Source organism: Salmo trutta, chromosome 1 (assembly GCF_901001165.1).
Source record: "Salmo trutta chromosome 1, fSalTru1.1, whole genome shotgun sequence".
Classification (NCBI taxonomy): Eukaryota; Metazoa; Chordata; class Actinopteri; order Salmoniformes; family Salmonidae; genus Salmo; species Salmo trutta.
The window spans coordinates 33,132,969-33,148,412 of record NC_042957.1 but is presented as its reverse complement, the minus strand read 5'-3'; the positions used below and the strand labels follow the sequence as shown (position 1 = coordinate 33,148,412).

The window sequence follows — 15,444 nt, the reverse complement described above, 5'->3', positions numbered from 1 at the left end:
ATCAGACACCCGTCAGTCCTAGAACACAGGCAGTGCAGGATATTCCAATGTACAGAATCCATTTTAGGAAATCCTCAGTCTTCAACGTTTGCAGCTTCACTTTTCACCTGAACAGGTGTGCTTCCAGGTTCTTCCACATAGGTGCAGATTTTTTTTATTTAACTAGGCAAGTCAGTTAAGAACTAATTCTTATTTAAAATGACGGCCTACCGGGAACAGTGTTCAGGGGCAGAATGACAGATTTGTACCTTGTCAGCAACCTCTCGGATACTGGCCCAACGCTCTAACCACTAGGCTATCTGCCAGATGAGGGAACGGACACAAGCAGAGGAAGCTCCTTTGGCATCAGACTAATTGGCATCACCTAGACTTTACTTTACTGCTCTCCTAAAATCCTGTTACCACAAGAAAGAATAAAAACGCATATAGTGTACTTGCCCACAGTTTTAAGGAGACTCACCCCAGTCACCACCAGATGGAGCTTGAGAACGGTGATATATCTGCACTACATTAAATAATGTTGAGCTGAACTTTCTCTAATAATTCCTTGTGAATAGGTTTGCTAGGCTGCGTTGTCTGTCAGATGCACACACCCGAAATAATTTCACATCAATTATGTCGGCAAGGTACGTTTTTCTTCTCTAAAAAGTTTTGAATAACCATGAGTAGCAAGTGTTCATCCACCTTATTGTTGAGGGGACGTCACATCCAGTAAAAACAGTAGCTAAGTGCGTCATATGTTCATGTGAATGTTTTTAGTGTTTACAGTACGTCGACATGTCTTTACTTGTTGCTTAGCCAGTACAAAGTAAACAATGTAAGAATTCGAAATACATAACAGTATTCGTGAAAATTGTTGTTACAATGTTTTAAAAGATTGCCATGCACTTCATGCTAGCCCACATGAAAAAAACGATAGTATGCTATGGTTAAATACTATAGTTTTTCACTGTAGTGTTTTTGCAGACTTTGCAGACTGTACACCATTACAAAAAAATCATGCCGTTTTGAAACTGCAGGAAAGTGCAGTTACTGCAAAAGACTGTTAATTTGGACGCGGTATTTGCAGCATACTGCAGTTATATCGCATTAAGAAAATAAGGCCCAAGGGGATGTGGTATATGGCCAATATACCAAGTCTAAGGGCTGTTCTTATGCACTACGCAACACGGAGCGCCTGGATACAGCCCTTAGCTGTGGTATATTGGCCATATATCTCAAACCCCCGAGGTACCTTAATTCTGGTTACAAATATAATTAGAACAGTAAAAATAGATGTTTTGTCATACCCGTGGTATACTGTCTCATATACCACGGATTTCAGCCAATCAGCAACAGTCTACTGCAGCTATACTGCACTCTGACTGCAACCTTTTTTCGTAAGGGCATTGCAGTGTTTTTGCAGAATAAACACTGCAGTGAAATCTGTGGTATTTATTGTAGTGTTGCGGACATGACTATTATACTGTAGTATTTACAGTTTACAATAGTGTAAATACTGTGGTAAAAAACTACTGTAGTATATACTATAGTAATTCTTGTAGCCATATACCTCAAACCCCTGAGGTACCTTATTGCTATTATAAACTGGTTACCAATGTAATTAGTTTAGAAAAAATGTTTCGTTATACTCGTGATATACCAAATCAGAATTCAGCGCTCGAGCCACCTAGTTTATAATGTAGTATTTACTGTAGTGTTTTTGTTTTATTATCTTTGACATAGAAGTGGGGGTTTTCTCCTTGAGGAAACCTACTGAACCAAAAAAATAGGCCTACTCAAAGAGCAAATTTTCCATAACCTGTTTTGAAACTGCAGTAACTGCAGTTGACTGTGGTGTTTTGCAGTTATACTGCACTGCAACTGCAGTTACACTGCAAAATTACTGCAGTAAAAAAGTGTTATTTGTAGCATCCTGCAGTTATATTGCACTCTAACTACAGTTGTATTACAGTGTACTGCAGTTATACTGACCTCTGACTGCATTTTTATTCTGTAAGGGTGAGGGGAATGGGCAGGGTGTATGCAAATGAAATACTGTAGTATATACTATAGTAATTACTGTAGTGTTTTTGCAGACTGTAGTATTTTTGTGTAAATTACTGTAGTATTTACTGTAGTGTTTTTGCGATCTGTAGTATTTACTATAATATTCTACAGTATACTACCAAATTCTAAAGTAAGTACTACACCTCATCGAAGTATACTACAGTGTGTAGTATAGTATTCTACAGTATATTACAGTTTACTACATAATTCTATAGTAAGTACTATAGTATTCTATAGTAAACTGTAGTATTTTTTATGTGGCAGCTCAGTCATTCACTCACTATTATGCTTGTGTTGTCAATTATGTGGTGCAATTTGAGCACTGAAATAAGGAGATGACTGTGGGGAACTATGGGAATGCTGTTATTGAAAGTAAGCCTTCCAATAACAGTTGCCTGCCCTGGGGTTCTATGAATCTGACAGAGATATGACTGTCAGATTTATGGGACCTTCTTATGTGGGATTAGCCTGAGTAAAAGCAGGAGGCTTGCAGTATCTTTGAGGTGTTTTCAGTATCGTTTTATTACCACATATAGATTTATTTGTTTTGAAGATACTGTTGCTACTTCTTACAGATAATAAGTTACATTTGAATTATTTGGGAACTTTATTGAACATACTAAGTTTCGATTTTTGATGAATACATCCCATTAGTTACCTACTTCTAAACAGATATCAGGCCTACTCTTTACAAGTTTGGAGGTTCATCTGAAAATGTTCTACCTTGCTTGTTGCTTTGAAATGGCCGCTGTCGCCTTAGGTCCCTGAGTATTGTTAAGTGACGTGTTTGTCTTAATGGCCTGCATCATATTACAGACACTGCTAACTCGATGAGGGGTATTGAACGCTTTCAAACCATAGATGCTATTGCCACATGGTATAGCATACAATAAGGCTCAGTATTAAAAGTATTAACGCGCACAAATCAGACAGACCGATAACCTACCCTCAAAGTACAGCGGGTTACAATGCAGGTTACAATGCAATGAGTGTACAAAACATTAGGAACATCTACTTTTTCCATGACATAGACTGACCAGGTGAATCCAGGTGAAAGCTATGATCCCTTATTGATGTCCCCTGTTAAATCCACTTCAATCAGTGTAGTTGAAGGGGAGGAGACAGGTTAAAGAAGGATTTTTAAGCCTTGAGACAATTGAGACATGGATGATGTATGTGCTATTCAGAGGGTGAATATTCAAGACAAAAGTGCCTTTGAATGGGGTATTGTAGTAGGTGCCAGCAGCATTGCATCAAGAACTGCTGCTAGGTTTTTCATATTCAACAGTTTCCCTGTGTGTATCAAAAATGGCCTACCACCCAGCCAACTTTCATTTAACTAGGCAAGTCAGTTAAGAACAAATTCTTATTTTCAATGACAGCCTAGGAACAGTGATTGTTCAGGGGGAGAACAACAGATTTGTACCTTGGGGATTTGAACTTGCAACCTTTCAGTTACTAGTCCAACACTCTAACCACTAGGCTACGCTGCCACCCCACACAACTGTTGGAAGCATTGGAATCAACATGGGCCAGCATCCCTGTGGAAGGCTTTCGACACCTTGTAGAGTCCATGCCCCGGCAAATTGAGGCAGTTTTGAGGGCAAAGGGGGGTGCAACTCAATATTAGGAAGGTGTTCCTAATGTTTTGTACACTCAGTGTCTGTTACCTGGGTGATGAAATAACATAATAGAAAAGTACTTCACTGTATGACTCTATTTGTACCTGTTAGGGTGCTCATGCTTCTTAAGTATATATATATAATAACAATAAAATAAGGTCAAAGCCAAGGCGGCTCAGGCAGACAGACAAAATATGTTTCTCACATCTAAGCTATAACCCTGCCTAATGTGGTCAAACAAAGCCGCTGTGCTACCGTTAGCCTCAGCTACAGGTCAACCCAACACAAGAATCTCTCACGGCTCCCATGGATGAGAGCTGCTGGTAGGTCAGGTTACAACCATCTCCACATCTCCAGGGCGTAGAGCAGGAATCACAAAGGGCTCGCTCTACCACAGGCAGAGATATCTGTGTACGCTCACGCTCTTATTAACAGCGGCACTTGAATAACCTCCCGAGCTTGGCTCACATCGTCTAGGTGAAAGGATATGACGGAGGCTAGACCTTAAGCAGCTGCCGTCATGGGGACAGGCTGCCACTCTCCATGATGTGGTTTCTGTGTATGAAACTATCCCTTCACTAAGGGTAGGACACCCAAACTTTTATTTTATTTCACACCATTTCTTCTGGAATGTGAGGAGACAGCAAGATACCCACCTCTCAAAAAAGTTGAACTTGTGATTGCCACACTCTCACAGAAGCTGTTTCTCAGTTGATCAAGTTCCAGTAATTGGCTCAAGACATTTCAACAACAACAAAAAATCCACCTTGACATTATGCGCTATTGTGTGTATGCCAGTGACACAAAATCTCAATATAATACATTTTAAATTCAGGCAGTAATAGAACAAAATGTGGACAAAGTCAAGGGGTGTGAATACTTTCTGAACATGTGTAAAGTGAGCCTTCATCACTGGTATTTATGTGATGTGAGAAGGTGGATGTGAACCCAGGTCTTTTGCTTGTCAAAACACTGCTTTAGTGCGCTCAACCAGTCTTCAGGTTTATTAACGTGGGAGTAATGATTAATAAATGATGAAAACACAATTTAATGGCCTTAAATGGTTTATTATGGACCCTTAAAATAAAGGGTTACCAATATAATTAATATGCAATAAGAAAGGGGACTCCCATTTACAGATTTTGGAAACTCCAGAAGGGAGCTAATTCTGCTCTAGGCAGGACTCGAAACACCATAAGTATTTTCAACCTTTTCCGTGTTCGTGCTACCCATCTCTGTCAAGGTGTTGCACAATTCTTCATTATTTGGCGTTACAACACACCATGTCAATATGATGTTTCAGAACACCTCAGAATGAATGTTTCAGTACACCTTCCATCTGTCTCACAACATGTGTTTCAATACTCCAGCAAAGTTAAGGTTGTCTCATTTCAGGTGGTGGCAGCTCAGTTGCCACTAGTTTTAGTGTTAGAACTCACTTAATTTTAACAGTGTAGTTCAAAGACAAAGTAAACATGATCCAGATTTGGATAATCTTGCATGCCCCACTCACCTAATTTAGTTGCTTGTAAAGTATGATTTGCCAAGTTGATTGCTGAATACCCCCCCCCCCAAAAAAAAATACATGTTTTGGTTATTGCTGGTTAATGATAAACTAGTCTACTCAGTAAGATGCATTTCATAGCATGACATGAGTAGCCTGTTGAGGATAGCACAGAAAGAACCGGAATTGCCTTTCACTTTCTAGTAGGAAATAAAGTGACAGGCCAGTGACAGGGTTGCTGCCCCATAGGGTGACGCAGGGTGCAGAACCGATGGACTGCTTCTCTTCCCAAATAGTGGGATTGTATCAGCGCTCCTTCATTTTACCTCATTAACAGAGGCTGTCACAAGATCTATTGATATGCAAATTGGACAGAGCGGGTGGTAGTGTGAAGACAGGCTCCGACTGAGTTTACTTGGGAGTTGGGACTCAGTGCGCGTAGCTCCCGCCCCATCTGTTTTTACTTTCTGCCTGGATAAACTACGGAGCCATCGACAGACCCCTCAAGCTTCTTGTTGTCCTTCTATGTAAATAGCCCGCACCGCTTCTCATTCTTCAAATCGGGTTTAATCTTCCAAGGATTTGTAATCGGACGGAGAGTTCGTCTGGCGAATTACGCGTGGAACATTTTGGTATGAGCTCAGTATCTGATACTTTTTGCTATGATGTATGTTTTACCCCGAGCAGATCAAATATTTTCTTTGATTTTTTGATTTAATCATGTTCAAATCTGGGACCATGTGTAGCCTATGCTGCGTTGGTCAAATTACATTTCTTGGCCATTTGGATTATTGATAGTTTGAGACCAAAATTGACGCCTTTTGAACAGTTGTATGTTTAGCGGGACATCTCTGGTCCCAGATGGGTAGTAGAAATCCACGTGCCCAAGGGGTACCAACGACAATGCCATATACTGTATATCTAGGCCTATATGAATAAAATAATGTATTATCTATTTCAGTATATGTACTAGCCTAACTGGGTGAAGGAGAGGGAGAAAGTTTTTAAATTGAGGGGAAAGTTGAGAAAAAAACAGGCATATCAGAGAGATATACACAGACAGCCACATTTTGCGTCTTAGTGGACTGTAAGCAGAGCTTGTAAGTAAGGGCCTTATTATTGTCAGAGTCAATTACAGGTCGAAGGTAAATCATTAGCAGAAATCCCCTAGGCAGTACAAAACCGCATTTAATAGAAAGAAAGCTTATATAAATGTAAAGAAATTATTCTGTCTTCTTGGATAGCTTTAGATTGTTAAATAATCCATTCTGAAGCGGAAAACACATTCACTGTTTTTCATATGCAGAATAGTTAAGCTTATTGCCTTTCATCATTAGAAAGACACTCCAAGGTGGTGCATTTATGTAAATAGGTGCATGATTGAGTGTCAACCACACTCCAAGGGCTAACTGTCTGTTTCAAGTAGATTTGATCTGTGTTTGTTGAACTATAAACTCATTTCTTTCCCCTCATTACCCTGGCCTCCTCCAGCTAGATTGTTTTATGTGCTTTTATGGATGGTAAGAAATAAGGACATGAGAAGTCAAATTCTGTAATTTTCTGTAAAACATACTGTTGGGGAAGGGTACTCTGAGACAGTCTCTGAAGCGTTCCTTGGGCACCCGAGTGGTTCAGTCTAAGGCACTGCATCTCAGTGCTTGAGGCGTCACTACAGACACACTGGTTCAAATCCAGGCTGTTTCACAACCGGCTGTGATTGGGAGTCCCATAGGGCGGTGCACAATTAGCCCAGCGTCGTCTGGGTTTGGCCGGTGTAGGCCGTCATTGTAAATAAGAATTTGTTCTTAACTGACTTGCCTAGTTAAATAAAGGTAATAAAAATGGAGCTGCTGGACACTTTAGTGATAACAGATTAGGTAGACATTTCTGAGTCACAGCTCTGTCAGAAGAGGATAAAGGTGTCCGCATGCTTCCCAACCGGAAGAGTTTGTGCGTATATTATGAAGACGTTTTTTTTGTTTGTTTTCGGCTGTTCGGGCACACTGCATTTTTCTAGAGGCAAGGCAACGTTCGGAGCCGAAGTCTACGCCCCTTCGTCGGTGATTGGTCAACAGTAGGGATTCTTCCATAAAGTCTTTGTTGTCTTTCAATGAGAGACTCATTTTCATGCAAATTGTTTTTTTCATTGACAAATACTGCATCAAACATCCTGAGTTTGAGTTTGAGTTTTATTTACATGGACAGTGCACTTTAATCAACGTTTGAGGAAAAGTGACGGTTTTAGCCAGCCGGCTAATTTTCAACCGCAGTCCCTGGGCAGGTTATTGAAAACAATTACAATACAGACAAACAATGAGCAGTGAGCACATGCAGAGCAACATAGGACAAGCAACACGTAGCACAGTCAGAGAAATGGCACAAAATGCAACAAAACAAAATACATAAAAGCAGCAAAGTGGTTCCACACCTCACAAGCTACAGATAACATGGAAAGCGGCAATACACAGCTAGGAATTATGTTCACAAGTCTGATTGACCTTTATCCATGTCTTTCTGTTTTTTTTGTGAAGGTTCGATAGGTGGTGCAGTTGCATGTGTCTAATGGCAGTGTGTTCCAGACATGGGAAGCTCTCACAAAGAAACCAGATTGACTAAATGTGCTTTTCTGTAAGGGAACTATTACAGTCACCTCTCATGGCAGACCTTGTGGATCTGCTGCCATGGGTTTGGGTTTTCTGTTTGACTAAAAGTACTAAGTGGAGGGGAAGCCAGACCATTTAGGATCTTGAATATTGCACAAGATTTTGTGCATGCTTTCTGAGGACGTAACAGTGATGATGGCTATTGGGCTTTCTATCAAGCACTTTGAGAGCCTGTTTGTATACAGACTGAATGGGTTTTAATGTTGTACAACAAGCTTGGGCCCAACTAGTCAAGCAGTATGCTAAGTGGGGGAGTATCATAGCATTGAAGTATAGTTTTGCTACCTCTGTAGTCAAACAATTTCATATGAATTGGAAATTAGATAGGTTGAATTTCGTTATTTGAGTTACCCTTTTTCACATGCTTTTTAAGAGAGATTGGAATCAAGTATTAGGCCAAGGTATAGTACTTAAAATCGTATATCACCTGGAGCTTCTCCCCTGATACATAGACATCTGGCTCAGAAGCATCAGTTTCCCTCTTTGTGTAGAAAATGCAGACTGTTTTTTTACCATTGAGATGCAAACATGAGTCACTGAGACACTTTGTAAGATGGACTATTACAGTGGTGAGTTCTTGTGCAGCTTGTTGTTTGCATGCACATATATCACTGTATCATCTGCATACATTTGAACTTCAGACCCAGTACAGACAGAAGGCAGACCATTAAATGTACAGGCTGAACAGGAGGGGCCCCAGTATTGACCCATGGGGCACGCCCACATCATAGCTGAGGGTGGGCGACAGCTCATTGCTCACTCTGACACACTGGGTTCTGCCTTCAAGGTATGATTTCATCCATCTCAGGGCATCGGGGGAAATGTTGAACTTGGACAGTTTTGTGATGAGAACATCGTGGAAATTCATACACAGGGATACTCAAAGTCAATCTTAAATGAATAATTGTTTATTGTCAGTGTGCAGGAGAGGTTCCAACCAACTCAATGCACCATATTACACATGTCAATCAGGAGCTCCACCTGGGCAGACCCAGAAGTTGTCTTATATACGACTATACACAGACAAGTTATATTTGCATGATTTAGCATAATTAATCATTACTGTTTTGTTTCATTCATGTGACCGACCAATACTGGTTCATAACATGTGACAGACCAACACCTCACAAGGCTTCTTTCTCTCTAAACTGAGTCCTTGAAACTGAGATATCTTTCATTCATTCTCAAAACAAGGTTCTGGGCGTACTGCCAAATTGCACCTACTGATAATGAGGATTTGTACAGTCAGCCACTTGCATGAACACAGAAATTGGTTATTAGAACAGCACATGAATAGAAGACAGAAATTAGTTATAAGAAAAGCACAAACATTCAAATTTCCATTGCAAGAACCTCATGGTTAACAGTATCAAAAGCTTTCCTTAGGTTTAGAAACACAGCCCCAACAACGCCCCCTTTGCCCATCTTGGACTTCACATTTTCCAGAATAAAGCAGTTGGCCGTTTCTGTGGAGTGTTTTGCTCAGAAGCCAAACTGCATGCCGGGTAATGTGAAGGGACTGTTTTTGAGGTGGGCAATCAGTTGCTCTGCTACACTTTTCAGCAACCTTCGAGGTAGTACACTAATGGGCCTGTAGTTACTCATGTCAGCAGGGTCACCTGATTAGCCTTCCCTGTAGCTCAGTTGGTAGAGCATGGTGTTTGCAACACCAGGGTTGTGGGTTTGATTACCACAGGGGGCCAGCACAGAAAAAAAAAAATGTATGAAATGTATGCATTCACTACTGTAAGTCGCTCTGGATAAGAGTGTCTGCTAAATGACGTAAAATGTTAAAGATGGATGTTATTATGGCTGACTTCCAGACCCTTGGAACCCCCCCCCCCCCTTTAGTGAGCTAATCACCTTGTTCACCTCTGACTCAGAAACCTCCCTTATGATGAAGACAGGTTGAGAATCATTCACTGGCGCTGAGCCCAAGAAACCAGTGGAGGGGCTCTGTGTCAGTACCTTGACAGTCAACAAAGTAGGAATTGAAGGCTGTTGCCAGTTCGACTGCATCCTGTCATTCACATCGATTTCTAGTCTTTTTGCAGTGTTACTATGGTCTTTCCCTGTTAACTTTAGATTCTCCCAGATCAATTTATAATTTCCCTCTAATTTGGACTTTAGGGCTGTTTTTAGAGCATGATCTCTTTCTTTCATCAGTTTCCAGATTTCTCCATTTAACCAAGGAAGAGTGAACTTTTGGCCAGGTTTGGATTAGATTTTCTTTAGGAAGACATTTATTGTAGTTTGGATTGTGGATAGACAAGCCTGACTATCAGCTTCCACATAATTTGTATAGGACAAGAGATCATTCCAGTTAATTCCCTTAATTATGTTTTCAAAATGATTTAATTCACTCTTAGGTATTCTGAGCTGATCAGGCTTTCTAACAGTAGAGAGGTTAAACCTGTACTTAGAAAGCTTTCTGGCTATGAGTGTCAGATTATGATCAGACAGCCCAGTTACCATATTGAGTGATTTAGTCACTCTTTCTGGTTTATTACTGAACACCAGATGTGTTTTAGTCACCCTGGTTGGCCCTTTAACTAGCTGTGTGAGTTCAAAGGTATTAGTGATCCGTTTGAGGGATTTCCTACAAAGACTTGTCTTCATAATGAATGTTAAAATCTCACATTAAGATACCTCTTTCCCAAAATCACATTCCCTAAGCATGTTATTAAACTGATTAAAAAAAAACCCACTTTTGGTGGAAGGTGGTGCGTACATTCCAATAAGGGTAGAAGACATTTGGGGAGACAGTGTAACGTTTAGGCCAATACATAGTTCATTATCACGTTATCAATTTGTTTACATCGGATATGTTCTTTAATATAAATCAGACCTCCTCCTCTTCCTTCAATCCTATCTCTCCTGATAACATTGTAGCCAGGCACAATCAAAGCAGCAGATGGAGCCATGTCTCTGAAAGGCAGCGGAAGTCTGTGAGAAGATGTTGAATTTTATCACTTTTTGGAATGTCATTGCGAATTTTCAAGTGACCCCCTAGTAGTCGCTTGGAATTAGCTTGTGGGTCCCAGAAGACTCAAGCATGATTTACACATTGAAAAAAGTAGTTTGGTTGTACAATTAACTATCCCTTGCGCTTGCACTGGATGCGGGGAACTATTTAAAACATTTTGCGTGCCAGAAGCAGAGTCGGAGATAGGGCTGTGGCGGTCACGAAATTTCGTCAGCCGGTGATTGTCAAGCAAATAACTGTCAGTCTCAGTTTAATTAACAAACATATTTAGCTCTCCTGGCTTCCACACACACACACACACACACCTTTGGAACATCTACATTTTAAAAAGTCTAATAAATCCATGTAATATAGCCTACGCCTTCACAATAAATCCATTATTTATTGTAGACATGTCTAAAGAAGCATGATATGAAGAACATCTAGTCTATTTCAGAAGAACAGAATAGCATACTCTGAGTTGTCCTTATGTTAGATCCTGATCTGGCTATGCCAAATGGCTGTGGGCTACACTACTTCATTTAGCAGGATTCTGTGGCATTATTTTATATTATGAAGAAAACAATTGAACAAATGTAACGGGCGTCATATAGAGGGGACCAAAACGCAGCATGTTGAGTGCTCATGATGATATTTATTAACTCAAAACACTAATGACAAACGGAAACGATCAACTTACAGTTCTGTCAGGTACAGAGACTAAACAGAATGCAACTGCACACAAACACAGGTGGAAAAAAACCCTACTTAAATATGATCTCCAATTAGAGGCAACGAGGACCAGCTGCCTCCAATTGGAGATCAACCCCCCCAAAAAAACACATAGAAATAGAAACCTAGAATTAAACCTAGAAATAGAAAACATAGAAAACCACCCAAAAACACCCCCTGTCACACCCTGACCTACTCTACTATAGAAAATGACCTCTTACAAGGGTCAGGACGTGACAACAAAGCTGAATAAAATATAAATATTTCCTCCAAATGATTTGAGGGAGTGTGCACATGCGGCTATTCAGTGTTGAAAAGTTAACAAAGAAATAGGTACTCCTATATGCTTCATTTAGAGTTAAGGTAACTTTAGTTGTTCTACAAACGTTGGGCTTTATGTTTAGATTTTTTATACATTGCAAGGCTGCATGATGTGACTAATGATGATTTGAAAAAAGTCGCTTGAAAGGCATGAGCTATGCTCAGTTTTTTTGCGCAGGTTGTACACCCTTCATTAGTCTCTCATTCACAATTTGACAAGCACTTGATAATGCCTTTGTGGCTGTAATGCACCCCTAGAAAATACATACCTTTTGCAGCCAGTGGCCGTTGTGCGCTTAAGCACCCCTCACTCACATGGCTCTCCATCACTTGATCGGGTCTTTCTCACAGGCTACAAGTGAAGACAGACACATCGTGGGCGCAACTGTGCGCATTCTTATCCAATTCGGAGGTGCATATTGAAGATATTGGAAGAACTGTCCACATTTACTTTGTCAGCCAACAAGATGAGTAGGCCTAACGAACAGCAAAAGCACTAGCCTATGTCAATCTACTATCACCCATAGTACAAAAGTCAACCTATTCTATTCTGTGCGATAAATAAATATTTCAAACATAGTCTTGGACAGTTGTGGGATGCAATAGATCCCAAATTAATACAACCACTAGCATCAAAAAAACTTTTTTAAGCAATGTGGCTGACGTAGCAGATCAGAACATTTACCTTAAAATGTTGATAGACTATTAGGCTATTTCTTCACATTATAAGTACAGCAATGCGCACATGGCAGTAGGTTATAAGCACAAATGTTCCATGAGCGGGAAAACACCATTATCAAAATTGAGTGCATTTTTATGGTGAAAATTATCTTCCCCAAACTTGAAACTCAAGCTCTGCTTATGTATGCCAGTTAGGCACTAAACCCCTTGTAAAGCGGATTCATGTGCTTAATTTTAAGAATGTATTATTTGGCCACTTTTGTTGTGATTACAAACCTTATCAAAACATATAGGCCTATGGGTTAGGCTACATGAGGTGGGCGACTATCATTTCAAAAAGTCGCACAAATAAAAGCCAGTTTATGCTGGGCATAATTCACAAGTGATAGGCTAATCAGACTATTCTTGATTTAATCTTGTCATATACGTGTTAAATTTGTTTTAATTTAGAATGGATCATTATCATGCACCTGTCTCAAAACAGGGGCAGCGGGGAAAATTAAGGTCTTCTATGCACTTAAATAGCGAATGGAGGACGCTTTTCCCGTGGTTCATTTTCATGCCAGCCAGGTAGGCTATACTCCTGTTGTAAAGATAAACAATGTGCTTAATATTAGGAAAACATTTAGAAATAAATATAGTAGGCCTAGCCTATAGAAAGCTGATGGGATCCTCCTCTGTTTAGTAGAGGCCATCACTCTGTTTTCTCATGTATTTGCATAGCCTATAGAAATGTTGCACAAAATGAGCTCATGGGTTCTCATGAAGTGTTTGATTAGATTTTCGAAAACATTTGCATTGATGTCAGAGTGATTAGAGAGACAATAGAGTTCTGAGTACCAGGCAGTTAGCAAGTTTGGTAGGCTACTAATGACCATCAGCAGCATCAGAGCTTAGAGAAGCCTAATTACCGTTACTAAACGGTCACGTGGAATTTGACTGCCTTCATGACTCCTGACCACCGGTGTGGCGGTAATACAGTCACCGCAACAGACCTAGTTGGGGATCACGTATAGCGACTTGGATATTTTTGGGGAGTCAAATTTCATCTTGGAGCCGGTGACTCGAGAGAAATCATGGGAGAAATCATAGCACTCACCCACTTCCGCCACGGCGGTGATTTGAGGACGCAGCCATCCACTGCTTTCCACTCGGTGGTGTTAGGCCCAGGATTGACGTGCACATCCCCGGAGAGCAGGAGGGTGGTGAACAGGTAGTTTAGCAGTTTCCAATATATGTTGGACTTGTGTTTGTTACTCCTAACCGATTCAGTAGAATAGGGAGCGAGGTACACCTGGCCATTATTCAGAACATTATGATACAGTATGCTGTGTACTGTCCGCTTCCATGGAACGGTGAACCAATGTGTTTGTCTGGGATGTTGGCATTCCTCGACAGTAGATTGGTTGTCTCATCCCAGCAAGGACTCACTGAGATTATCAGTAGAGCAGCTATATAACTGACAATCGTGGCAATGTACTGGAGATAAAACACAATTGTACTTTAAATCTTTGCAAGAATTACTTGGCTGGAGTCGGCGTACACCTGATGATTTAGATAAAATAACAGCATCTGGAGGAGAAGCGGCACCTGCCGCACCACCCTCCGTTCGGTCTGCCATTGTGTGTGGGACGATGAGATGGAAGCAAACTCCATCTCATGTGCACTGCAGAAACATGCTAACCAAACAGTGCTAGGTGCCTGTGCACTTGTGACTTTGAGAGAGTAAACCTTTAAAAAAAAGGTATTCTTCTTAGTTAGATGTAAAATTGCACGATCTCAGATCTCCTTGGCAAAAACGTGAAAATGAATGACAGATTTCTTGAGTTATTTCAGGTTCATTCTGACTATTTTGAGGAAGGGTATACTGGCTACTCCTTTAAAAGACCTTCACTTGAAAAACTAGAAAAAAGCGGCAATAGTACTGTTTGTCCATTTAGAGACGCTGTAGTGAGTATACACTTCCTCAAAATAGTCGAGGAGGTCTTAGTCATGCAATTTTACATCTAACTAAGATGTTTGGTGCAGTATTTCATTCATTTCACAGCACTTTGTGACGTCAGCTGATGTAAAAAGGGCTTTATAAATACATTTGATTGATTGATTTCTCATTGAATGACAACAAAGACTTTACTGAAGAATCCCTACCTGTCACGTCCTGACCAGTAAAGGGGTCTATTTGTTATTTGTAGTTTGGTCAGGACGTGGCAGAGGGTATTTGTTTTCATGGTTTTGTGTATGTGTTTAGATAGAGGGATATTTTGTGAAGAGTGTTTCTGGGGTTTATTGGTGTAAGTGTCGATGTAGAGGGGGTAGTTGATTTAGGTGGTTCGGAGTGTGCGTGTATTGTAGAGGGGTATTTGATTTATGTGTTCCGGGGTGTTGGGTATGTTCTTGTGTTTGTATTTCTAAGGGGCTGTTCTAGTTTTGTATTTCTGTGTTGGCCTGGTATGACTCTCAATCAGGAACAGCTGTACATCCTTGTTGCTGATTGAGAGTCATACCAGGCCAACACAGAAAATACTTAGGTCGCCTGTTTTCACCTGTTAGTTTGTGGGAGATTGTGCTGTGTATAGCTTTGTGCCTTACCGGCCTGGTATTCGTCGTCGTCGTCGTCGTTGTGTATACGTGTTTGTTTTGGATTTTTCCTTCTTTGTCCATAATAAAGAAGATGAGTGTACATATTCCCGCTGCATTTTGGTCCTCTCCTTACGACAACCGTAACACTACCGTTGACCAATTACCGACGAAGGGGCGTAGACTTCAGCTACCAACTTCGGCTTGCCTCAAGAAAAAAATGTAGTGTGCCCGAACAGCTTAAAAAACCCTTACCGAAGTCCAAAAAAAAAAAACTGCACAAAATGTTGTCATTTTATATGAACAAACTCTTCCAAAACGTTTCGGTTG

The 15,444-nt window shown here is 40.5% G+C and overlaps 1 protein-coding gene across 4 annotated transcripts in view; it reads left to right on the top strand.

The window, feature by feature from the left end:
• Positions 1–528: 528 nt before the first annotated feature.
• The window catches only part of ankrd6b (ankyrin repeat domain 6b), a 61,585-nt gene continuing 46,669 nt past the window's right edge, over positions 529–15,444 (top strand). For 2 of the 4 annotated variants that reach the window (XM_029753979.1, XM_029753966.1), the window contains exon 1: positions 529–626. The gene's annotated coding sequence lies outside the window, so the exon portion shown is untranslated. Of the gene's footprint in view, positions 627–5,322; positions 5,808–15,444 lie in introns of those variants that run through there. The other 2 variants (XM_029753986.1, XM_029753971.1) reach the window with 1 other exon arrangement.